Consider the following 27,535-nt stretch of genomic DNA (forward strand, 5'->3'; position numbering starts at 1 on the left):
CAGCAAAGATTCATCGATCACAACAAGGTGATTTGTACACTTAAAAGAAACCCATTAAGCAAACTAAGTTTCACATTAGAGACCAACTACTATTTCATCCTAATAGGTGGATCAATCAAATCCTTCAACGAGGTAGACCTAACAGTCTTTTGTAAATCTCTTTATCAAGTGCATACTTCATTGTATTTTTTTAAATCCTTTCACAAGGTGGACCTAGCAGCCCTTATTGCTCATAATAGGTCGGATCATCAAAAGTGATCAATTTAAGCCTTAACTAGCCAACTTTATACTACAGTACAAAGGCTTGTGGGTATCATCTGCACCCTAGTTTTACTTTCTATTTGAAAGGTTTCTAGGTCACCAAATCATTGTGCCATAGTGTTATGAATTCTTTCATGTTTTCAATATCTTATACATACAATTAGATCATATGTGGAGGATTAAATGATAATTGGATTGTTGGATTAAGATTTGAAATTGTAGAAGTTTTAGAAGTTATTGATTTACCCCTCTCCTCTCATTAATTTAGTCCAGTTAAAAATATTTCCAACACAAAGTATTTCAAATGGATGTCAAGCCTACATTTTTGAATGGAATACTTGAAGAGGAAATATATACTAAACAAATTGAAGGACTCATTGAACCTAAAAACAAGAAAATTGTCCACAAGTTGAAAAAAGTGTTGTATGTATTGGAAGAAACCCCTAGAGCATGGCATGAAAAATTGCACTCTTATATGATTAAGATTGAATTCACTAGAACAAGTGAAAACAATAATCTATATTTGAAAAATGATGCTGAGGATATAGTGTTGATTGATGATGACATATTTTTTGATGACGTAATATTTGGAATGAAATTATCAAAAGAAGACACAGTAGTGAGGTAAATCAAACACTATATACATCTATGAATGGAAAGATACAATATGTTTTACATAGTAGACCAAGAATTGCACTTGCTATTGGAATTGTTGCAAATTTTTTATCTAACCCAAAGGAGACACATATGACTAATGTGAAAATGATATTCACATATCTTAAGGGAACTAAAGATTATGACATATGGTATAAACAAGATGATGACTTTAATCTTAGATTCTACACAAATGTTGATTGGGCTTGAAATGTTGATGACAAAAAAAGCATAAGTTGTGAAGATTTCTTTTTAAAAGAAAGGTTGAATACATGGGTAAGCAAGAAACATATTTGTTTTTCACAATCTACTGCTAAAGATGAATATGTTGTTGATGAAATCAATTTTTCAAATATTGTATGGATTAAGAATTTTTTGGAAGGAATGCAAGAAGAGGTAACCTAGCTTATTACTATTTAATGTGATAATACAAGTGCCATAAATATTTCAAAAACTCTAATGATGCATGAAAAAAAAAGCACATATCAATCAAATATCATTATCTAAGGGAACAAGTACAAGAGAAACAAGTAATACTTGAGCATGTGAAGTCTAAGGAACAAATTTATGACATATATACAAAGCCATAACTAAGGATTATTTTGAGCATTTCAAAGGTAAATTGGGGATCCTACCCCTATCCAAAATTCACTAAGTGAAGTGGCATGTTGCACCAATTTATGGTTGAGTTGTACTATCTTTATGGAGTTGATGCGTAAGTGTTTACACTTTAGGATCATTTCTAAAGTTTTGGAAATGACTGTGATGAGACTAATGAAATTGGTTTATATAGATTACATGGATAACTATAAATTTTTATAAGTTTCATGATAAAATTTATAGTGACCTTTGGAATTTTTGTCAAAGGGGGAGAAGATTACTAAGAAGAGATAATCTAAATGAAATGATATGAGGGAGAATATATTGAAATGGAACTATCTTAGAAGATCAAAAGGAAAATATAATCAAAAGGAGAGTAACTAAAGAGAGATTAAGGGGGAAGTGCACATAGTAAAGAGTGAAAGATGCTTCAAAGATAAGATTGAAGACTAAACCTAAAATAAGAAATCATATCCTAAGGGGGAGAAATGTTGGAGATGTTGAAGAATTTGTTGCTACTAAAGATATTCATCACATTATAGAGTTTCTGTAATTGAAGGAAAATATGTGAAACATTATATTTTTGTTAATGCATACATTTGATTATCTTAAGTAATGTTTTGTAATGTGAAAACTTATTTTATGTTTTGCCATTAATGCCAAAGGGGGAGAATGTTAGCCCTAACAGATAATGTAATTAATAATGGGAGATTGCTAGATGATGTTATGAATGTAATGTATGTAAAAGAGTCATATCAGTTGTTATATTGTCATTGATGTCAAGTCTTAGTTGGTTAGACATTATTCTAACTCAGTAGAGTACCATATCATTTGATTGATGAAGATTATTTGAAGAAAGTATGATAAAGATATAAGTGATATGTAAGGTGTTTAATGGGTACTTGAATGAGTTGGATAGTGATAATGTAATATTGATTTGATTTTTTAAAAAACATTTAATGTTGAGAAGTATTAAATTACACAAGCATAACCGAGTGACTATAGTATTAACTAAGTGATTGGAAAAGGAAAAAGAGAAACATAATGTTTCTCGAGCAAGTTAGTATTAACTGAGATCTATGTTACTTGATTAACTATTAGGTTTACTGAGTAACAACTAGATGAACAAGTTTGGAAAATGTGAATCTAAGGCTAACTTTTTATGGATTTTTGGAAAATTAGAGATGGTTTTTGGCATGAGTCAAAGTTTGTTACAAGATCAATGATTGATAAAATTCAAGAAGGATCTAATAATGGAGATTGGAGAAGGATAAGCATGTGCATAAAGTCCTTATATATAAGTTATATTTTTTTGTGTGTCTAGATTCATTGTATGAAGTTTTTGTATCTAAAAATTTTGTATGAACCTAAGATTGGCAATGAGGATTAAGAGGGAAGATATGGAATCTTTGAGAAAAATATTTAAGGAGGAGAACAAGATAGTTTAGGTTGTTAATTGTGAGTTGATGATGCTAGTTAATATCTAATTGAAGGTTACTATGAATGCAAAGATGTTGAAGGAAAAAGAGTAAAGAGTTGATCTAGGTGAATTGAGAAGAGTAGAGAAAATATAAGTAGAATTGGTGAACGTGTGAATCAGTCAAGTAAGTAAAGATAAAATGTAAGAGTGAGAAACATAGATTTGAACAAGCAAAGATAGTTTCTATTCTTAATAGATTAATTTATAGTGTTACTATTTAAAAATTGTAGATAAAAATCTCATAAGAACTAAGTGGGCCTAATAAGTGTGTGAAATCCTATATGATAACATCAATTAGTGGTGTTTATAAGTCTTTTAAATTAGGCCACTCTTTAGTCAGGAATAGTGAGTGATAATGTCTAGATGATCTTTTGGTGAAATCCTCTAACAAGGTCACATTAACAATGTGTATGTAACCTTTAACAAAGTTGGCTCCTAGTAGAGCTCACTTTAGAAGAGTGAGAATTTTTGGGTTACTGGTTCCAGATGGTTTTTCCCATAGGGTTTCCATGTTTAAATATTAGTGTCAAATGTGTGAATGTTATTTGTGTTATAATTTATTTTACATGTTTAATAATTTATTGCAACTCAATAATAACTAAGTTTACTAATAGTTAGTAATGTAAGGAACAATAAGTTAACAATTTGGGATGTACTAATTGATAGAGTTAATTAATGTTTACACTAAGTGATTGTTGTTTATGTTCATAATGTTTTATTGTTATTGAAATTTTTGAAGGGCATGTATGATAACTAAACATAATTGATTAAACCCCCCCTCTCCCAGTTATCTAACACTCTCGTCTCACTCAAATGCAAATGAAAAAACTAAGATACAACTCTAAAGTGAAAATGCAAAGGGCCAAATGCAAGGATCTTTTAGGTAGGTCCTTGTATTGTCATTAAGCCTTAAATACCTATGAAGATATGAATATGATTTATAAAAGGTATGGAATATGGACCTAACATAACCATCAAAGACATTAAGATTATGATGATTCATTATTAGATTCTGACTTAATGCAGCAAGATTATGCTCACATTGATACATAAGTGTTGATATGTACATAAACATGGTCTTACAGAAACAAACATAATGTAATAGTCAAGGATATAATTCCAACTTACTTAAGTACCCAAATAAACTAGGTCAAGGTATATATGGTGCTCCAACCAAGATGAGACACTTACTGTAGACACTCAATGCACTAAAACGCATAGGATCATTAGAACTACACCCACAATAAGAAGACAAAGAAAATATGACCTATGCCCCTAGTCCTCTAGTTAAGTGACATCTCAAGAAAACTAGGAAGGAAACATCAGTTAAAATCAAAGAGAATAGCCAATATGTAAAGAAAATGATTAAGCTTATCTTAACCATTTTAGTTTAAGCCTATCATGAAAAAGAAAATAATCTCTAATCGTCTAGGACATAACTTATGTCTTAATGTGAGAGATATCACACATTCCTAGACTAGTGAAAGAATGCTAGTTCAAATTAGGCTATCTAATAAGTATTAAAAAACACTCAATTTCAATCTTGGAAGTGTTGAAAAACATTGTTCTGTCTTATAGACCAAAATGAAATGAGACATGCTCCCTAGACCTAGACAAAGACCAATTCTAGACCAAGAAAACATTCACTTGATGAAATTCAAGTGGTTTATGGCCAAAGCTCCAATATGATAGATGAAAACACAAATATACAAGTAGCATAATTGTTTCAAGGTTTTTACCGATAGGAAGAACTTTTTCTCTAGGAATTTTATAATTTTTTGCATTTATTTAGGATCATAATTGGTTTAATATTCATAATTGTTTTGGTGAAACATGAAAGTGCTTATTTTCTAGGTTTCACTTAGGTGATGATTTTTTCATGACAATTTTGGATGTATAGGATTTTTTTAGAATCATAAGAAATGCACATGAGCTCTAGATCTCAAGAGCATCAAGTGTAGAACTTCTTCATGTGGAGATTATAGATAGGCTTGAGGAGTTTTTCTCCCTCTAGTGAGTTGAGATGATAAGCATCAGATCCAAACATAGATGTAATAATATAAGGATCCAACTATTTAGGTTAAGATTTCCATTTTTTTTAATTCTACTAATTCTTGGGGATTTTCCAAAACTAGGTCACCAACCTCAAAATATCTATGATGTACATTCTTGTTGTAGCTTTTTAACATCCTTTTCTAGTATACCCTAAAATAATTGAACAAAACTTTTATGCATTTTTCTAGTAGCTCAAGTTCTTGAATGTGTGAGATTCTATAGTCCTCATTTGTCACAAGCCATTTAGGGAGACTCTAAGTGATGGTATTTCAACCTCAATAGGCAAAAAAACTTTAGCCCCATAGACCAAGGTGAAAAGAGTATCTCTGCAAGGTGTTAGGATTAATCATAGACAAAAATAATAGTTACATGAAAATATAACTAATATAAAAAATTGATAGATTGTACAAAAGGGGGTGCAAGACACAAATATTTACATGGTTAACCCAGTCACTGGGCTATGTCCACCAACAAAAAGTCCAATAATATTAGTATACAGTGATTACAATTTACAATCCCTTACAATTCAATACTACCATAAGAAGCTACAATATTACCATACATTATGAAATTCCTTATCCTAAGCCATTTTATACAAGCTTTTTCTTCTTACAAAATTAGGGAAAGAATAAGTCATCCAATAAAAAAATAGTAGCCAAAGCCTTTTACAATATAAGGTCATTTTTTGCTTTGGGGGCACTACCCCCCAAAACCCCCATAGGGGCATTGCCCCTTGACCCAACCCTATATTGTGATAGGGAGCATGCTTGGGGAGCTACCCTAGGATCCCACAAGGGGCATTCTTTTTGACCTCGTATTGGGGGTGCTATCTCCAAAACCCTATAGAAATAATTTGGGGAGAAATTGCATCAAATATACCTCTGAGTCTGATTAGGTTCCACATAACAACAATCTACCACTTGGAGACTGATCAAAATCCATAATAATAACCTCCCACTTGAAGACTGATCATAGCACCACTAAACCTATAGTTCCCAAACCACCTTGGACTTTATTGTTTAGTTTAGAAGACCAACTAAAGCTAAAGAGGAGTTCAACTTCTCCCTTATTACTACCTTGGTAAACATATATACTACATTTTCATATGTTTGTATCTTCTCCAACTTTAACTATCCATCATCCAAAATAAACTAATTGAAATGCTACTACAATTCTATGTGTTTTATCTTTGAATGGAAAGAAAAAAATTTTGTAAGATGATGACACTATGGCTATGTATAAACAAATAATTATCCCTCTTTAGGTGTTCCAATTCTTCCACATAGAACTAAAGCCATATCATCTCCTTGGCTACCTATATAACAATAACATACTCTACCTCTATAGTGGATAAAGAATTAACCTTCTATAGCCAAGAATTCTAACTCACTTCAATCGCACCAATAGTAAATAAATAATCTATAGTACTCCACCTAGTATCGGTATCCCCTGCCAAATGTGAGTCAACATAGCCTTGTAAATCAATAGTAGAACCCCTAAAATGTAAATACTTACTAGATGTTCCTCTCACATATCTAAGAATCCATTTGATGGCATTCCAATGGTCAATCTTTGGATGACTCATAGACATGCTAACAACTCCCACTACATTTGTAATATCTATCCTAGTACATACCATAACATAAATTAAGCTTCCTATAGATGAAGCACAAGGTACTTTGGAAATCTTATCCTCATCTTCTTGTGTCTTTGGACACATCTCCTTAGTAAATTTCAAATGATTAGGTAAAGGTGTACTGATAGCTTTGAAATTCTCCATAGAGAAATGTTGCAACACCTTCTCCGTATAATCAACTTGAGACTGTATTGGTTTTCTATTCTTTCTATCTCTGTAAATTTTCATATCAAGGATTTTGTTTTCTTCCCCCAAATCCTTCATAGAAAATGAACATGACAACTATGCTTTTAACCCCTTAATGTGATCCATGTTAGATCCAACTACAAGAATATCATCAACATATAAACATAAAATAGTGTAGCTATCATAATCTAACCTCTTAAAATAAACACAATAGTTAGAGTGATAATAAGTGTAACCATGCTCATGCATAAAACTATCAAATTTAAGATACCATTGCCAATGTGCTTGCTTCAAGCCATATAAACCTTTCTTTAATCTACACAATAAGTTCTCCTTACCTTTTCCCTCTAATCCCTATGGCTATGCCATATATATCTCTTCATCCAAATCACTGTAAAGATAGCTTGTTTAATTTTAACATCAAGCTACTCCAAATTCAAATCTTTAGTAGTCATAATACTTAAAATAGTACAAATAGAAGTCATTTTAACAACATCAAAAATAATCTCATCAAAATCAATGCCCTTTTTCTATGAAAATCCTTTTACCATTTGTGTCACCTATTTTAGTAGAGTAAAATGAACACTAATCTATAAAAAGCATTCTCAATACTAAAAACAAATAAACACTTAAGATAGGACCAAAGAAGACAAAATTGAGGAAAGTAGACCAAAGATGGTAAACTCCTCAAGTGCTTCTCATGATGACGAAGCTATGTCCCTGATGGATAGTGGATGTATGCTCACGATGTGCTCAAGCTCCAAATGGATGAGTGATAATCAAATATGAGTGTGGATGAATTATTCAACAATGAAGGTATGGAGGGTTTTCAGCATTATAATAGTATTTTGGTAGTTTTTAGGCTCTCAAAATAGCATTATAAGTTTTCTTCAAAAGTGGATGATTTTAGTGAAGGGAGAGGCTTCTATTTATAGGCCAAGGGGTGGAAGGATGGACAGTCAGGATGCAGGGATGGCAAGATGGTAAGGGAGGGCTAGGATGCACTCAAAGGGGAGCACATGGATTGTGCTTGTTTAAAGCCAATTAGGAGGTGACACATGTCACAAGGTGATTGGATGTGAGAGGGTAGGATATGGGTTGGTCAAAGGAGTAATGAGGGAGGTTGAGCCATAAATGGGGATGGTTGGGTCAAATAGAGATGGTTGGGTCATAAATAAAGATGGTTGGAAGGAGGATGAGATTGTTGACTTTGGCTTAGAGGTGGTTGGGAGGAGGATGAGATTATTGACTTTGGCTTGGGTTAGCAAGTCTTAACCCTTGCTTAAGTTGTGCACATGATTAGAAGAGGGATTAGGATTAGCTTAGGAGTTGGCTAACCTTGTTTAGGGAATGTGACAAGGTTAGAGGGGGGTTTAGGATTAGAATTGACATCTTCTAGAAGAGTCTAGGCTTTTAGGATGAGGATAAATAAGATTTTTTAGAAAATAAATAAAGTTTTATTTATTTCAAGAGTTTAGGTTGAGGAAATATTTATTAAAATATTTTTAATAAATATGAGGATTAATATTTAATCTTAATTAAATATTTTGAGTTGGGATTAGGGGTAGGAAATGATGGGATTAGCCTTTAATCAAAATTAAAGAAGGATTTAGAAGATTTTGGAAGAGGTTAGTGGTCTTAAGGAAATTGGCCAAGTTTTGGACAAAAAATAAATAAATTATTTATTTTGGGATTTTTGGTCAATTTATTAATTAAATAATTAATAAATAAGGAAATAATGTTTAAATAAGATTTAAACATTTTTGGGAGGGATTCCTTAATTAAATATTTTTAATTAAGATAAAGGGATTTAATGGCATAAAAATAAATTAATTAATTAAATAATTAATTAATTAATAAATGATGATGTCATCAGGGATTTTTTTCAGAAAATAAAAATACTTTATTTTCTAAAGGATTTTTAGGTGTCTACACCATTAACTTGGATTTAAATATTTTTTTACCCCCTTCTTCTTCTTTCAACCTATAAAAACATGTATTCTGTAAAGCCCTTTTATCTCAAGGAAACTTGCATAAATCCCAAGTCTAATTTTTTTGCAAGGAGTCCATTTCTTCTTTCATTGCATAATCCCATTGAATTTATGTATCCACATGAACAACTTCATCATAACATTCAGGTTTACCAACATCTATTAATAAAATAGAGTAAAAAGAGCGATAAAATCTTTCTGGAGGTCTACTTAGCCTTGTAAATTATCTAACATTTACTACAATATGTTGTATTTGTTGTTATGGCTTTTGTAGACCATGAGGAACTCCTGGAACATCATCTTTTGGAGTATCATCCAACATTACATAATTATTTTCTTTCTTCTCATGCTACTACAAAAGATCTTTCAACAACACTTTCTCATTAAATATGAAATCCCTTCTTCTTACAATTTTATGATTTTCAAAATCTCAAAGCCTATAACCAAATTAATCAATTCCATATCCAAAAAACACACATTTATTTGACTTAGCTTCCAATTTGGTTTTATTTTCAGAATCAATATGTGGCACAAATGCTTCACAATTGAGGGTTTTGAGAAAAGAATAACTCACCTTCTTACCATTCCATACTTCCCCTAGAATACCATAGCCCAAATGAGTAGAGGGGCCTCTATTGATCAAATATACAATATTATTGATAGCCTCAACTCTCATGTTTAAGGGCAGCTTAGCATGGAACCTCATGCTCCTTGCAATCTCCATTATTGTCCTATTTATGCATTTAGCCACTCCATTTTCAAGTGGAGTCCTTGGAAAATCTCTATGTAAATGAATACCATTAGTGGAGAAATAATCTTCAAATTTATGATTGCAAAACTCACCATCATTACTAGATCTGAGACATTTTAATCTTTTACTAGTGTCATTTTCAACCAAGCATTTCCATTTCTTAAAAGTTTGAAATACATCACATTTTTGTTTAAGGAAATAAACCCATACTTTTCAAGTTACATCAATGTAAAATAATAATGAGAGCCACCAAGGAAAGATACCTAAGCTAGTATCCATACATTTGTATGCACAAGAAATAATTTCTAACTTTTCTTTTACTTCCTAGTCTTCACAAAGTTTACTCTCTTTTATTTATCATTCATACAACTTTCATAGAAATCCATATTGACACATCTTAGACCCAGTAAAATTTTTTTTGAATGAAATAATTTCATACCTTTCTTACTCATGTGTTCAAGTTTGTTGTTCCATAGCATTGTATCAAAATCTACAACAACTATTTGTTCTCCCTACTCAAATGTAGCAATTGTTCTTGCACATTCATTTTTCTCTAAAATAATTAAAGTAGAAGGAACACTATGACCTATAAAAAGATATAAGGTTCCTACTTCCACACATTTTTCTACTACAAGGGAATCTTTTGAAACCTTCCAATTTTTACCATTAAAAGTAACTACACAACCGTCATCACCGAGTTACCTTGCTGAAATTAAATTCCTACCTAGCCTTGGAATATGTCTTACCTCATGTAGTAGTCAATGATTCCCATTCTAAAACTTAATCTTGACATTTCTCTTTCTAAAAATTTGTAAACAAGCCCAAAATCCCCTTGGACATAATCAATAAAATAACATCTATGGGGTGTAGCATGAAATGGAGCCTTAGAATCTAAAACCCAAGAATCATCAATACTTTCTAAAGAAATAATCAAAGCATTCTCTTCAAATTCATTACTTACCACATTTTCCTCCTTGTTCCCTTCTAGTTTATATCCTTCATTGTTCTTTTGAATCCATCAATCTTTCTTCTTATGCCCTGGCTTCCCACAATTTTAGAAATCTCTTAGTCCTCTAGATTGAGACCTCTTCCCCTTTTATTTTCCTCTTGATTTCACATGAATTCTAGAATTACTTCCTCTCTCAATCATTCTACCTCTTCTATGTGTGTTCAAAGTACTTCCAAATGTAGATCCACCTGAGGTTTTCCTGTGATTTTCTTCACTTAAAATAACACCAATCACATAATCAAATTTTAGGGTATTAAATCCATAAGCATAATTACTCATAGAATTTACCAAGTTATTCTAGCTTTCTAACAAAGAACACAGAATTAAGAGATCCTCAACTTCATCATTAAAATTGACATTCATAGAAGATAACTTACTAGTATCCATATTAAAATCATTTAAATGATTTGTAACAAATCCAACTTCTTCCTATTAGAAATAGGGAATACTAAGAGGAGGGTGAATTAGTATTCTACAAACTTTGGTTGGCAACTAGATATTATTAATTAACTTGTACCATGCATAAGAAATTAAACAAGTAATGTTGAATAAAAATGATAATCATGCATAAAGAGAACTCATAACACCATATTTTTTTAACTAGGGAAACCTTGGCCAAGGGAAAACCCTAGTGGGGATGATACCCGCTAGATAATAACACTGATATATATGTTCCTTGTTAGAGGGTGGACCCTGTTAGGAGTCAATGAGAAAATTCAATAAAGATAGTCCTTGTTAGGAGACTTTGAATCCCTATTAAGAGATTCCAACCATGTTAGGAGTTGTAGTACAATAGATGCAAGAAGAGCTCATTGTCCAAACATGCACTTCCAATTTCAAGAAGAGCTCATTGCCCAAACAAGTAATTAGTCTTTAGGTATATAGGTTCTATAGCTTCTTTCTTGACTGATCTCTATCCTCATCTTGATCTTGGATCAGGAAATTAGCTTCACAAAACTTTGAATATATCAATTCACAAAAAGTTTGCATATCACTTATCACAATACAACTAGGCATTGCATCACATTTGATTTTACAAGATGTCCTTGCACAAATACCATACCTTTTCAAAAATTGCTACTAGGTTGGCTAAGACCATAATATACTTTTCCAATTTAGAGTAAACATATAGGATGTCATCCCTAATTGGTCATGTAATTATTTTGTAAACAAAATAATTCCTTTAATTTAATTATGTTGTTTTGTTTCACTAGGTAAATAATTGAATATCTTTTTTTTGTAATATACATACCAATGATTGAGGTTATACACATCATCATCAACATATATATAGTCTCCATCTAAATTTTCTAGTCATAATATGACATTAGAAACATTTTACATGAACATGAACAAATTTCCACAACCATTCATAGTGGAGAGATGCATACTCTAGGTTCAATTGTGGGTCATATTTTTGCATCAAAGTTTTGAATCACACTCAGTGATCCATCATCAAGATGTGAAGAGTTGGAGGAGAAAAATGATGATGATGGATGACAAAGTGTGATCCAAAATGTTGATGCAAAAATATGGCACATAATTTAATCTAGAATATGCATCTCTCTAACATTTTACATAGAAAACAATGTATTGTTGTGAACCAATTTCATACTTAGACAATTTTCTAAGTAACAACATCTAAGTATCTTTATTACCAAGGATTTCTATAATTAATTAAATCATGTGTTTCCATTAATGACAATAATTACATTAGTACATACATCCAATTGTCAAAAATCTGCCCCTTTGGCATTGATGGAAACAAAGGAAAATTGGCTAAGTGACAAAACCTTAACAAAAACTTACAATACTTATCCTTATTACATTACATATTACAAATTCTCAATTACTTAATTTCTCCCCATTTGAATATTATTGATACATTAATAAATTACTATACAATTTTCCTATGCAACTTCTCCCCCTTTGACATCAATAACAGATGTCAAAAAATCAAAAGAAACTATAAAAAAAGTTGTCTGATTGTTGTCAAAACACTATCCTTACTACCTTAAGCTATTAAAATCTTCATACAATCATCAAAATTTTCCTTTAAATTGTCCATATCTTTCTCCCATGTATCCTTTTCTACCTCAATAGTATTGAGCATTACACATAAGGCATATGATGCAATCTCAACTGCATTAAGGTCAGAGTAGGTGAAGTTTGCATAAGTGTCTCTAGCGTTGACACATTCTTCCAATTATCTTTCTATGGATGATATCTTCAAAGAAATAGACTCTCTAAATTTTGATAGTCTTCTCACAATTAGATCTCTTTCAAATTCTAATTTCCTGATATTAGAGTTTACACCGACAACTTGTCCTTCTAGCTCACTTAGCTTCCCTTGAATCTTTTTATTCACATATTTGATCAACATATGAGATATGGTAAATTTTATGTATAGTAACTTACCAACTTGTTGACATCTTTGGAGTTCCATGATACAAGTATCAAGACTACAAATCATTTTGAATATTCTAATAAATGGTGCTACAAAGATTAACATAATATGAAATTTGAGTCTTAGACTCAAAAACATTCAATAAATTTATAAATTCATCATCAAACATTTTCATACCTACTTATACTCTCTATTTAGGATCTTCTTCAATGTGTTTAGTTGTGAGGGTGTTGTGTAATCTAGCGGTCACCTCCATTAGTGTTCTTTGTAGAATTTTGACCTTTTTTTTCTTCTCAAACAATTTTGTCAAGCATGAGATCAAGTTAGATTGATCATCATCATGACCTATAAGGTTTTCAAGAGATATAGAAGAGGATGAGCAAGATGCTTTCACCCCATCAGATTCCTTTTGTTTCTTCTATGTTTATTTCTTAGATCTTCTCTCTTGTTCTTCCTTCTCTTCTCTTATTTTCTCTTCTCTTTCTTTCTACTCTTCTTCCAAATTTTTATCTTTTTCTTCTTCTTTCAATTTTCATCTTCTTTTTTCTTCTTTTCTTCTTTAAGAAATTTTAGCTTGGCTTCTTCAATCTTCTTATTTTCTTCATCTATCTATCTTTTCTCTTCCTCAATTTGTTTCAACTAATCTTGAATATCTTTATAAAGGGTCTCATTGATTGAATGGATCTTTATCAACATGAATAGTAACATTTTTCTGATCAATTTGCATAGTATCACCACTTTCTGATACTTCTATAGTTTTCTCTACGCTAGAGGGTTTTTTCTTTAGTTTACTTATCATTTGATTGATAGTTTTTGTAGTTTCACTTCTAATAACATTATTTTCTCCTCCCATGAATAGAAATGGTCCCATCTTACTTTGCAAGTAAGGTGCTAGTTTCTTCATCAATTTATTGATTTCATCTTCATCATCTATCTTACACATAGTTCTTAGCATTGACTTTTGAAGTTCCATATCTTCTTCATGAACTAGTTTTTTCTTTGCTACAAGTCTGTCATAGACTTTCTAAATTAGAAAGCCTTTAATAATCTCAAGTTTCAAGTTATTTAGAATAATATATCTCATAGTAGAGATATCAATGTGTTACTTCTCAATGTCATTGTATAACTTATAGAACTTATTCATCTATACAAAGTTCCCTTCATTAACAATAGCTTTGTTGATATTCTCTATCTTAGGTTTCCATGGTTGCCTTGTTTTACTTGTTGGCTCCTTAGAAATGGCAACTTTCTCTAGCTATTTGTCTTTAGATTCCTCTTCTTCTTCTTCATCACTAGAGTCCTCAATTGTTAAAAATGTCTTCTTTCTATTTTCAAGTCTAGTAGCTTGTTGCTTGGCTCTCTTTGACTATCTTTTGGATCGACTTGGTTGTTTGAATGATATAGTAGCATATGGAATGCTCTATTCTATAGGAGTTTCTACAATGAATACACAAGATGCTTGGCCAATTGATAGTGTTGTCACATACATTACACCTTGTTCACTAGTTTGTTTCATTTTGGAGATAGTTTTTCTTATTGCTTGTGATTATTCTTTTAACATACTAGCCTCTAATAGTGCTTTCTTCATTACATATGCAATCTTCTTATGAGATGCCCTTTCTAATGGTTCTTGGTAGGATGAATGGGTTATCTCCTCATATGTTCCAAATTTGTATGATGCTTGATCTATATCTGATTTAAAAAATCAATCAATATAAATAATAGCTATATCATCGCTCAATTCATAACCTAGGGGATCAAGAAATATTTTCCAAGATTCTACAAATTTGATATAGGTTATATCAGTATCCACCATAAAATATATATCATTCTCGAATCTATCAACAATTGCAGGGGCAATTCTATATTCTATTTCATCTCATTTTGATATGTTCTCATGATTAAATTTCCACTTTCCATGATTTTCTCTACTAGATGCCTTTTGCATACATTTTTTATCTTGTCCATAGTACATCTTTCATAGTTCTAATATTAGTAACTGATAAGAATGGAAATATCTTAAGTACATGAAAGAAAATATGATTAATTAGAGATTGAAATCTAAATACACCATTCTTGGTTCTCTTAATCTTCTCTAGGTTTTCAATAAGTTGTAATCTCAAAATTTCACTCAAATTCACTTGTTCTTTCTCAACACATATCTTATAGCTGAATAAATGAATCCTTATGATAAGTAATCATTCTTAGAACTTGCACATAGAGAATATGCAATGATCCTGCTCAAGATTCTTACATCAAGTTGTTAGATTGTGTTGATCACCATTGCTTTACAATTGTAAATTGCCTTAGTGTAATTTTCAACCTTCTTAACCAGCTTATCACCAATAGGTACACTACCTTTTTTTCTAAGACTAGTGACCTCATTAGTAAGGTCAGTAGAGATGTCAACTACATTATCTCCCATCCAAATATTTTCATTATGAATTCTAGTTAACATGATCTATGTCCATTCTTTAGTATCATATTCATGGTAGAAATGATATTTGACTAAGTCTAAGTTTTCCAAATGATTGTGTCCAAGCTTAATAGTCATATCATGGTTGAAAACAATTTCCTTATCTCTATTCATAAACTCACTTCCAATAGTTTCAAACTTACTACATAGATAGCTTCCTACATCTTCCAATAACACTAAGTTGTTCAAAGTAATTGATAAGGCTGAATTAGGGTTTTCCTCTAAGGGTTTTATAGGAAAAACCTTCAATTTGGGTCTCTCAATATTATCAACATTCTAAACAACTGAAATATCCATGATTATACCGAAAATCAATTTATCGAAGAACTTGTGTGCAAAAAATGACAAAATACATATCTCCTCTTTTCTTCTCATTCCTTATAGGTAGAATTAGGGTAGTACCTGATAGAATCTCTTTAATGCTTCTATTTTATGACATAAGGTTCAAGGTAGGATCTTGTACCATCTTAAATTAGAAGCACTTCAATTTAATGATGATTTATCACTCATTTAATGCAAGGTCATCATTCATTTAGATCTCTACTCCTTTCTTCCACTTTCTCCTAGGTGGAATTGGGGTAAGACCTAATTGATCCTCTTTAAAGTTACTATTTTAATGGTGTAAAGCTTGAGGTAGTATCTAATGACCTAGGCTTCCCCTTTCCCTCATCTAATAAGTCAAAATCTCTTATCCACACTGAAATAGGATATATCTTGGATTATATGCCTAATTTTTGGGATTTTGAAGCAATCTAAGAGGTTCTGGGCCCTGGTTGATAGGGATATAATCCATCCCTATTTGGCCCCTATTTTGTGTCAATTACTTAGGTCCCATATCCAGATTGATCTGAAGTGAAAACTCCTAGGTAGGTTGGCCTATGGGAGTTTGTTGATTCTAGGCCCTTTATGAACCCCTCTATTTACTCCATTTCTCATCCATAATCTAGAAGCATCCATAAAGCTCATATTCAAGCACTTGTGCTTAGGCTCTCATTTTTTCAAACATTCTTCAAGAATTAAAGGTATTTAAGAAATTTCTCTATCAAAGAAGAAGGATTCATACATTCAAGCCATTGAAGGAGTTTATGTTGGATCTAGCATTTCAACATTCTAGATCTCCCTTTATACATTCAAGGTCCTTTCTTTTATTTTCCACATTCATCCTCTCAAGATCTACATTCAGTCATAAGGAGGATTTCAAGCACATTCAGTCATAAGGAGGATTTCAAGCACATTCATTCATGAAGGTTTTTATTTCACTTTGATTACATCTACATACTAGGGTTTCTAAAGTTAAGTCAAGGCTATTGCATCTACATACTTGATTACATTCTAAATTCAAGAGTATCTTCATAGATATACATTTCTTTATGTTGGATATATCACTACTACTTGATAGCATTCTATATTTGTTTTTAATTAAAGATTAATTCCTACTTGGGATTTAACTAAAGCATACCTCTCTAAACAACTAACAAAAAACCCTTTTATTTTATAGGTTTTGGATCTTGGATTGGCAAACACATTGTAGATCCAAATACCCTTTTTATATTTCTTTAGAACTATAAAATTAGAATCAACATCACATACAATTTTATAGGATGAAGTAGGTTGGGCTTGAATTTAGGGACCATAGAGGTCACACTTATTAAGGGGGATGGCCCTATCATAATGCTAATTGATTTCTAGGTTTTGTTCATGTCGCAATTTTTGGCATAGGACACAAGATTTAGCCCTTTTGGAGGTTGTTTAATAGCCCATTTTTAGGTTTTTATTTCATAAGGTATATCATCTCCCTTTTTTCTATTCTAATACTCTTTATCATCTCATCATATCTTTATATGTTGGCATTATATTGTCTATCTTCTTACTTATATCTTCATAAGGTGGAGGTTAGAGAGAAATCAATCTAAGTTATTCACTCCTTTTACTTTAGGTTGTGCATCAATACTTCCCTTTTGTGTCAAAATACTTAATTAAAGGGGTTTATCTTGGTCTTCCCCCTTTTAAATGTGTTAAGGTGGTTGATTCCATTTTAGCCCTACACATTTTTGTGAACTTGACTTTCTATGCAGATTTCTTATTGGAGTTAAATTCTTTGCACTAGGTGTTTACCTCCTTTTTTATGAACCCAAATTTTATGCACTTCTCTTATTAGAGTTAAATTATTTGAAATTTTTCTTTACCTCCTTTTTGGTGAACCTAAAATCCTATGCACTTTTCTTATTAGATTTATATTCTTTGCATTGGGTGTTTACGTTTGTATTTGCTAAAACTAATATACTTGAATCTTTTATTTGATTTTGGAGTTAGATTTCATTTTTATCAAGATCTACTTTGTACACTATTATTTTTATTAGTGATATTTGTATATGTGAAAATCTAATCTACTGGGTGCATGCATAAACAAGAAAATGTTAGTAGCATGTGCATATAAAAGATTCAAATCCAAACAAAGAACTACTTACTATCTTGAGTTTTACTACACTAATGCAAACAAGAGAAAGAATCCCCATGCAACCTTAGAGAATCTTAACAAGGTACCCAAGTGGACATTGTTTGTGTGCTCAAGATGGAGGGATGTGGATGTACTCTCCCCAACCATAAAAATGAATCCAAAGATTGAATAAAGATGAATGTGAACAAGAAACTAACTAAATGAGACAGAATTCTTCAAGAAATGGCTATGAAAGAAATCATTCTTTAGATAATGATAGGATGTGAAGATAGATAAAATAAAAAAAACTAAGTTACCGATGCAATAAAATGAATCTAAATTAACTACCAAAGATTAGTACAATGCATAAAAATCTCTAAACAAACTCTAGCACTAAACTAACATGATAACAACACAAATGAGGAGAGGAGAAATGCTTGAGATAAGGACTCTATTTATAGGACTGAGGGAGACCTTGAGGAGGTGGCACCTATGTGGCATCCACATAGGTGCCACAAGAAAGACACATGGGCTAGAGGACAAGCCATGTAAAAGTCAAAAAGAGCCTTTAAGGTTTGAGTGGCTCAAGGTGCTCACACATGTGTGAGAAACCTTTGGGAAAAGAGTGGGAGACTATGGTGTAAGAGTACCTTTTTAAGTAGTTGATAAATGGGGGGCTTGCAATTTAGTTGATCACACATATGTGAACAACCACTTAGGGGCTAAAAATGGGTTTGAAGGGTGCTTAGGATAAATAAGTGGGATTAACTAGTGGGTAGTGTTAGAAGGATGAGAGTGATGGTGTTGATAATTTGGCTAGGGTAGATGGTATGGAGTTTTCATTGATGAAAAAATATACTCAATATGAAGTGATAAAAGTATGGAGATGATATTTTGGTAGTATGACTTAGAAAATTGTCTAAGCATCATGAAGATTATCTATAAGAACATGCATAATTTTGATTAGTAAGCTTCACAAAGACATTGTTGGAATGTACACACTTGAGTATGGATAGAATAGAGTATGAGGATTTCACATCTGAGAGTGCAAGGCAATACAAATCATAAGGACTAAGTTATAATGGTTTTACAAGTTGTACCTGTGAGTCAACTGAATAAGACAAAGTTAACAAATGGCATATTTTATGTTAACGAATTATTTTTTTTACCAAAATATTTACTTAACTAATTATGGATGACATCCTATATATTAACCCTAAGGGGTCTAAGTATATTTTTGTATTTTGGGACAAGTGTGGAAGCATGAAGGCCAACGGTGCATGATATTAGGATATCAAGGATAGTTTTTGAAATGTGTAGTTGTGGAATGCAATGTGTGGTTATTTGTGATATTGATGCTATTATTTTGTGATGAATTTTTTTTTATCAGATAAGTAGGAGATAATATATACAAAGTTGGTACAACAATCTACAAAGATCATATCAGATATTGAAGATATCATCAATTGTAAAAAGGTTTCTATATCTATACTTTTATATACTGAATATCATTATATATTGCATGTTTTCATAGTGGTCTCATCTTGCATACATTATGTAATTATAATAACAACTCCTAATAAGGTTGAGGCTTATAACAAGGTCTAGTTCCCTAACAAGGATTGATACACTATACAAATGTAATAGACTCCTAACAATGTCAATATCTTTCACAAGATACTTTTGATTAGTGGATCATTTTCTTGATACCATCCCCACTAAGGTTTTCTCTTGGCCAGGGTTTCCCTAGTTAACAAAATATTGTGTTATGTGTTGAATTTATTTATGGTTATGCTTATTATTCAACTTAGTTTAAACATGTTATAAGATTATGAATGATATCCATCGTTGGAAAAAAGTTTTTAAAATATTGATTCACCTCCCCTCTCAATATTTCCTATTTCTAACAATTGGTGTCAATATATGATTACTCATAGAAGGCCTAACAACTTGACTAATATCTCTATGGATATGGATTAGCTACAAAATAGCCTAGAAGAACCTCTTGAATAACATTATGTACTTAAAGAAGAAAGAGACTCTCTAAAGGATAAGTATGAAGATGCAAAAAATTATATTGAGAAGTTGAAGGACAAGATAGAACATATCAGATCTAAGAAAGAGACTAAAGATTAGAACAAGGATTGCAATGAAGTTTTAAGGCTTGATAAAGAAAATCAGATCCTGAAGCATGAGCTAGAAATTAATAATTTGAAGTTGATCCTAAAGGATGATAATAAAGAAACTAAATCTGACTTGAGATCAAAGAATACAGATTTGAAATCAAAATTTATGAATATGACATTTGAACTTGAATCATTGAAGCTACAATGAACAAAACTTAATAAGTATTATGTGATTGTGAAAGGAGAACTTACACAATCTAAGTAACATATTGAGAACTTATATTCAAGTAGTGAAAAGCTTGATGAGAAGATATTTGTATAGAGATATACTTATGATAAAATGGCCTTGGATACTTTGGAGGAGAATAATCTAAGAGATCTAAAGCTACAAAGGAACTAGATCTTGTGATCCAACAACCTAAACCACAACAAGAAGATCAAAACAAGGTTGAGTCAATTCAATCTATAGATGTATCTAAATAAGTTGAACTACCTAAAGAAGTAAGAAGGAAATTTACTATAAAATATTATTGTTGTGGTTACACAACACACGCTTCATTTCCCACTTATTTTTGGGCTTTTTCGAGTCCTAGTCTGGCATTTGAGTCATTTAGGGTCTTACTTAGTCTCATTCAATTCCCAATTGAGAAACTTAGCTCATGAAGAAGTCAAAATTACAATAATAAAAGGCACACTAGTGCACCAAATTAGGTGCACTAGTGTGCCAAATACAAGGAAGAGGCTTTTTGTGAATTAGTGTAGCTGTGGAGTTGTACAACTACACAACACTTGATTAAGTCAAGGCCTATAAAAACCCTCCTCCCCCTCTTCACTCGTTACCTTATTTCTCTCTGAGCTCCTCCATCACATCTCTATGCCACAACAATACCACATCCTATGCATCGTTGTCACCCTACACCTAAATAGATATAATGCCATCCTCATTAGCTTCCTTGGGAGAGAAAATTGCATTTAAACCTGTAGTCTTCAAGTTCCAAGGAGTTTTGATAAAATCAGGGTTTCAAGATGACTACTCAAAAATCAAAGATATAGAATTGGGACACATGGATTTGAGGGAATTTCTAAAGATTTGCAACAAGTCCACTAAGAGATCATAAATGGTTTTTGCACTTATCTTATCTGGACTGGTCAATGCAGCTTCAAATCTAGTATTAGTGCAATCTTCAGAGCTCATCATGACACTTGAAAAACAATTGGTACTAGAGGAATGGGTGGTAGAGAGTGTAATTGGAGAAATTGTCCTTGATCTATGCCCTAAGAATATTGAGAAAGAATTCCATCTCCCATGGGAAGATCAGTTCATTAGGCTTACCTATGAGCAAGTAGAAAGGTAGTACTAGGAACATATTAAGGAGGCATCAAAGATCATTCAATCCTTGTACCTTATTGAAAAGACTTCTTTAGGGAAGAAAATGGGCAAGATTGACATGGCTAAGGGATATATGATTGAAGACATCAAATATTCCATTATCCTATTGAGAAGAGTTATGGGTTTACCTACAACTGGGCATTTGAGCATCTTTATGGTTCATTTCATTGAAACAATCAAGAAAGTGATGATGCCACTAGATTGGGCTTCCACTCTGAGTGAGAACTTATGTGAACAATTGGTGGCAACTAAGAATAAAAGGAAGTTTTATATGACCTCACATCTAGTATACTTGTTAGAAATAAGTGAAACAGATTATCTAGAGTTCTATAGAAAATGTAGCATACAGGATCCAAATGCATGGCCATATATCATCTACCCTCAATTGGTGAAGAAGAAGCTCTTAGTGCAAAGCAAAGAGTACAAAATTCTAAATGATGCATTCACATTTGCCATAATCTGATTCATAGAATGAGATTATCTAAAGAGGTTGTCAAATGATGCAAAGGTGCAAATATAAGTACTTGGAGCATACTATATTTAGTTTAATGCATTCACATATCTAAGGGTAGCTAGTACCATTGTAAATCCAAAGAAGCTCCTAAGATGTTCTTGTGATAGACTTGTCCTCTTGGAAATCTCTTGACAAATCTTATATGCTTATGATAGAGTGAGGATACAACATAAGAAATGTTGAACTTGGCCATTGGTTATAGGACCTTTCCAGGTAGATTGGAGGCAATATGTCTCTTCTTTTGAGTGTGAATGGGATCAATATCCTCTACAAGAATATAATTCTCCAAGGCCATGTTTTGGTAATATCAGCAAAGTGCAAACTTTGGTAGGAAACATATTTCAGCATGAAGAAGCCATTGAAGACCATTGGATAAATGCTATCAATGACTACAATGTTTGAATGAGGGACTATTATAGGATGACTTTGTACTTGGCAGAGAAGGCCCTAAATATAACAATTCCATTGAAGATATGGCAACAAGATTTTGAAAAGTTGTTGGATCCCATATTTAATAGAGATAAGATAGGTGATAGGCCTATTATAAGTGCTAAGGTTGATAGGGAGGAAAATTTAGATATCAACCATAGAGAAAGAACATTATTAAGATGATATAGGATTGGATCAAGAAGCCATTTGAGCTTGATCCAATACCTAAAAAGGTGATTTTCCACATGCAAGACTGCCCAGCTAAAGGTAGAGGAAAGAAAGTTACCATTCCTACCTTTGCAGCTCAATCACCAGTAAGGCCAAAAATAGTGCATCAACTCGATAGGCCATTGGGTTACTATAGAGCTCAAAAGAGTGGAGGTGTGGGTAAGAGGAAAAGGAGTTCACCACAAAGAATTGAACCAGAAGAGGGTGAAATCCTAGCACCAACATAGTAGTAAGAAGAAAATGTACAATGGAAAGAGGATATAGGGGCATCACAAGTTCAAGATGACCCACAATTGCCACTAACTATTGCACCCAGCCAAACAAAGACAAAAGTTAAGATTCAAGAGGTCTCTCCACCTTGGTAGATAGAACAAGCATCCCCTTCTATTCCTAAGAAAGGAAGAAAGATCAAGGCTTTAGTCAAGAAGAGGGAAAGGGTGATCCAAAAAGTAGTCCCTATCCCATCAATTCTAGAACATATTCTTGAGGAAGGTGAAGAAGAGGATGATGAGGATGATGTACCTTTAAATAGAAGAACCCAACTAGCAAGAGCCATAGAAAAAGAAAGAAGAAGAAGTTCTATGGCTAGAACATGACCAATCACAGAAGAACCTTTGCAAATGACCACATTAGAGGATGAAATGCAACAATGAATTGATGAGCAAGATGCAGAGGGTATTGACATATTTAAGATGTCAAATCTTGATTTCATGCTAGTGGGGACTAAGTTAATTGGAGAAAAGATTAGGAATACATTGACCAATTAGCCCCAATAGGAAGATTGGACTCAAATGCCCCCAGAGTCATAGGGTCCTAAGATAACACCTTCTTCCCCAATATAGGTTACAACTGTTATTGATAATGGCTAAATTACTCCTCTACCACAAAGTATGGAGGAAGAGCAAGTTCAAAAGGAACATGAGGAAGAGCCATAGCAAATAGAAACTAATGAAGTGTCTAGAGGAGGACAAATGTTCAAATATCCTTAGCAAGCTTCCCAAGACACTAAGGTAAGAATTGTGGGCTCTACTAAGATAGACACTGCATAGAGAGAGCCATCACAAAGAGAGAAAAATATGTAGAGGAATGATAGGGGAAAGGGGATAGTAGAGAAAACTCCTTCATCCTCAAGGGGCTGACCTTTAGTGAAACAAATCCCAAGATGGTTGCGGATTGAAATGATAGAACTAATTAAGGTTCTAACAAAACCTGAGTCCCTGTCAAAAGAGGCAAGGGCATTAAATTTCATCAATAGTGTTCGTAACCAAGATTTTTTTGCACAAGTGGGTATCCCTCCTCCTAATTCATAAATAGAAGATTTGGATACATAAGATTATTAAATCAGAGAGGTTATTCTTGGAAAGCCTACATTGGATACAACCAAGTTGATGGTCACAATGGGGATGAAGGAGGTATTTAGGAGTTTTTAACATGAAGGGGTAGAATTAATAACACTTCGAAGGAAAAATCAAATCCTAAAGGGATTTTTAGCCTAAGTTGTTGGTACCTTGGATCCTAAACACCCCGAGGAGACTCTGAATGCTGCACTAGAAAGAATAGATAGGGGGACTATACAATTAGATCCATCTTTGAATTCCTATTAGCAATGGTAGGAAAATTTTGAGGAGAAATGCATTCTAATCATCCAAGGAAATCTAAAGCTACTTCATGCTATGCTAGATAATGTGGATCAAATGGTAGCAACTTTGAAACAAGATTTCAGTATTATGGATGAGGTACATGCATGGGGAAAGGATTTACAAGTATTATAAGAGATAAAAAGCCAAAGATATGGAATGCTCATATATGTATATATTGTAGAGGAACTAGATTTAATTGCTGATTGGATAGAAAAGATAAAAAATAGCAATAAAGTAATGGAGTCATTAGATGCAAAGATTTATCAACTCAAGGACCAAGCCTGAGAGAAAATTTTGGAAGTAGAGAAACACTATAGTAATGTATGTCTCAACATTTTTGAAGATGGTGTATGAGAAAATTGATACTAGTTGAGATAGTAGTGCAGAAATTTAGAAAGGATTTTGATGAGGCCTCTAGCAATGAAGATATCTAGCAAGCATTCAAGATAGAAGAAGCCTTGCTAGAGTTGGATACTAAACTTGGGGATTCTGCTAAGACTCACATATTGAGGTAGAAAACTATAGGCAGAAGGTCAAGAACAAGTATAATGCTTTATATTTACCAAATATAGAAAAAATCACTAAGATAATTTAGAAATTCAAGGGCAAGCATCCAAAAATGGCTCTGGTATAAAGGGGGATAAAACCCAGAAACAGTTACAAAGTGTTGGAAGAATTTTGAAGAAATTAGAGGTGCACAAGTGCACTGATGTGCTTCTTCTGAGGTGCACTTTTCTAGAGGTGCATCAACAATTAACTTCTAGTTCAAAAATTAGAGCTTTCCATGCATTAAAAATGCATTCTAACAGTAGTTTAACTCCGATAGATGCCTAGTGAAGGATTAGCTTCTATATTTTACACTTCCACATTGATTGAAGGCTTTCTTCTTCTTATTGTCCATGTAAAGGTTCATACATCCAATTAATGAATATAAAAATGGATGGAGTCCTACTAAGCACCAGTTAGATTGTTAGTTTGTACATAATTAGTTTTTTTATTAAATTACAAGCATATGATTGCATGAAGATATCTTTCACTCTCAACACAAATTGCGGAGATGATTTCTTATAAATACAGGAATGTAATATGTAATCGGGGCCACCATTATTTTGTAATAAAATATGCTTTTGGTGCTCACATTTGGAGTGTAGTAATTCTTGCCTAAATGTATCAAATTTTGTGAATGTATGTTCATGGAATTGTGATTGAGCCAAAATTTATTGCATTATTTATGGTTGTGCGATCTTTTCATTTGGTGCTTGCTATAGTTTGACAAATTTTTCTAACGTATCTACCTCGAGAAGAAATCACCAAATTATGCCTACATAACTTTTTTGTCTCACATGAGTGTACTTTTTGTGGCCTTGTGACTTTATGAAGAGTGAAACATCATACGGTTACTAAATTTCTCATTGATGATTGCATCAGTGGAATCAAGGAAGTGTTGCTACTACTTTCATTGGTTACCCATCAATTTCTTCAAAAGCTTAACTTGAAGATGTGTTGTTTCCATAGCTTATATCTATTAGGATTTTACTTTCATGTTATTTGCCTTAAAGTTCTTTTTATTTTCTTTACTAACCCCTTGCTAAAATAGGAATTCATTTTAGCTACATTGTTAGATTGGATTCATATAAAACAAAAAAATGCAAAAACATAATTCTTTTGTGTATTTATTTTGAAGCAGTAAGTAGATTCTACATCTTGTTCAAGATCATTTGAACCAAAAAAGGCCTCCTTATGAGAAAAATAAAAATGATCTTCAACTGAGTAGATTCTAGTAGGTCACAAAATCACCCAGAACCTTGGAGTTGATTCACAAGATTAATTTTTCAAGAGAGGAGTTCAAAAGAATTCCTACCATTTAGTATCGTGCATAATGACAGCTCAATAGAAGTGGCACTAGAAGGAGGGATACCAATTTGATTTTCAAAATAGAAGAAAAGTCTGCCAAAGTTTCAAATTTCAACACTTTTTACAAGTTCAAAAAAATTTCTAAGTTTTTTGGGAAATTTAGGTGCATTGTTGCATTGTTGTGCTAAATTCTGAACTGTGCCTTATTTGTCAGAAAGTATGCTTCTGTAGAGGTGCACTTTTTCTAGAATTGATGCAAACTAGAAGATCTTGATCCAAAATACCCATTTCAATGATCTTTGAGATCTTCCCCAAGTACACATGAGTCTCTTGAGCTTACCCAATTCTGCAAACCTCACAATGACCACTACAACAACAACCACCCTTGGGTCCACTAAATCCTCCAATCACATTTATCACAAATATTATAGGCTCACTGATCAACTTGAGAGGTACACTCCATGACCTCCCTAAGAATCCTGAGAAGTTTTTCCTAAGGTTAATTTATGGAGAAACATGAATTGTCACAGATCACATCAAAGTATTCAAAGAAAATTGCAACTAAAAGTAGATTTCCAATGAGGATGGTGTTCTTCATTTATTCCCTTAATCTTTGGGGGAAGTTTCCTTCAATTGGTATGTTAATTTGCCAACTAGATGTATTGGAGATTGGAATACCTTTTAAAAATTGTTCTTAGAAAAATTCAAAACTTTTATCAATCAGCAATTCATATCAATCAAAAGGGACCTAGCTGAGATGGTTTCATGTTTCAATCATCTATTTCATATGGTGTATCACAAATTGGGAACACCATATACTATACCAGCTAAAGAAGCTATTTAGATTTATCTAAATGCTATGGACCCTCTTACTACCATCTTTTTGAGAAGGCTTCCTATAGAAAATATTGAAACATTGGAAAAGGTCTCCACAGAAGCAATAACTTTTATTAAGCAAGCCAATCCTAATGGAGGATGATTGATGTTTTCAGCCCAAGCCATCATGGCAATGCCAATATACCCTTTTAGAGTACCCACGATGCCTAGCCAATTCATGCCTATGAATCTAGTTCCATTACAATAGGCACTCACTCTACAAAACCTCACTCTAACGTATCTAGGGTATGAACCTCTAAAAGCTACTTTCTTTGAACAATAGGTAGTAGTTCCTACAGAAGTAAATAATAGCTTTATTTCCAAATTTGGTCAAATGAAAAAGACAATGTCACAAATGAACAACGAGCTGACTCATTTAAGGTTGTCACAAGGATAGAATAATAGTTTTCGAAGGAATAATCTTGGCCCCTATAACAAAATTATGACCAAAATTATAGTAGGAACTTTAGTGGAAACAACAAAAAAAAATATAGGAAACAATAATGGAGGGAACAACTTCAATCCTCCTGACCAT

The sequence above is a fragment of the Cupressus sempervirens genome, chromosome 1, assembly GCF_028749045.1.
Source record: "Cupressus sempervirens isolate cs-2001-9-10 chromosome 1, ASM2874904v1, whole genome shotgun sequence".
Classification (NCBI taxonomy): domain Eukaryota; kingdom Viridiplantae; phylum Streptophyta; class Pinopsida; order Cupressales; family Cupressaceae; genus Cupressus; species Cupressus sempervirens.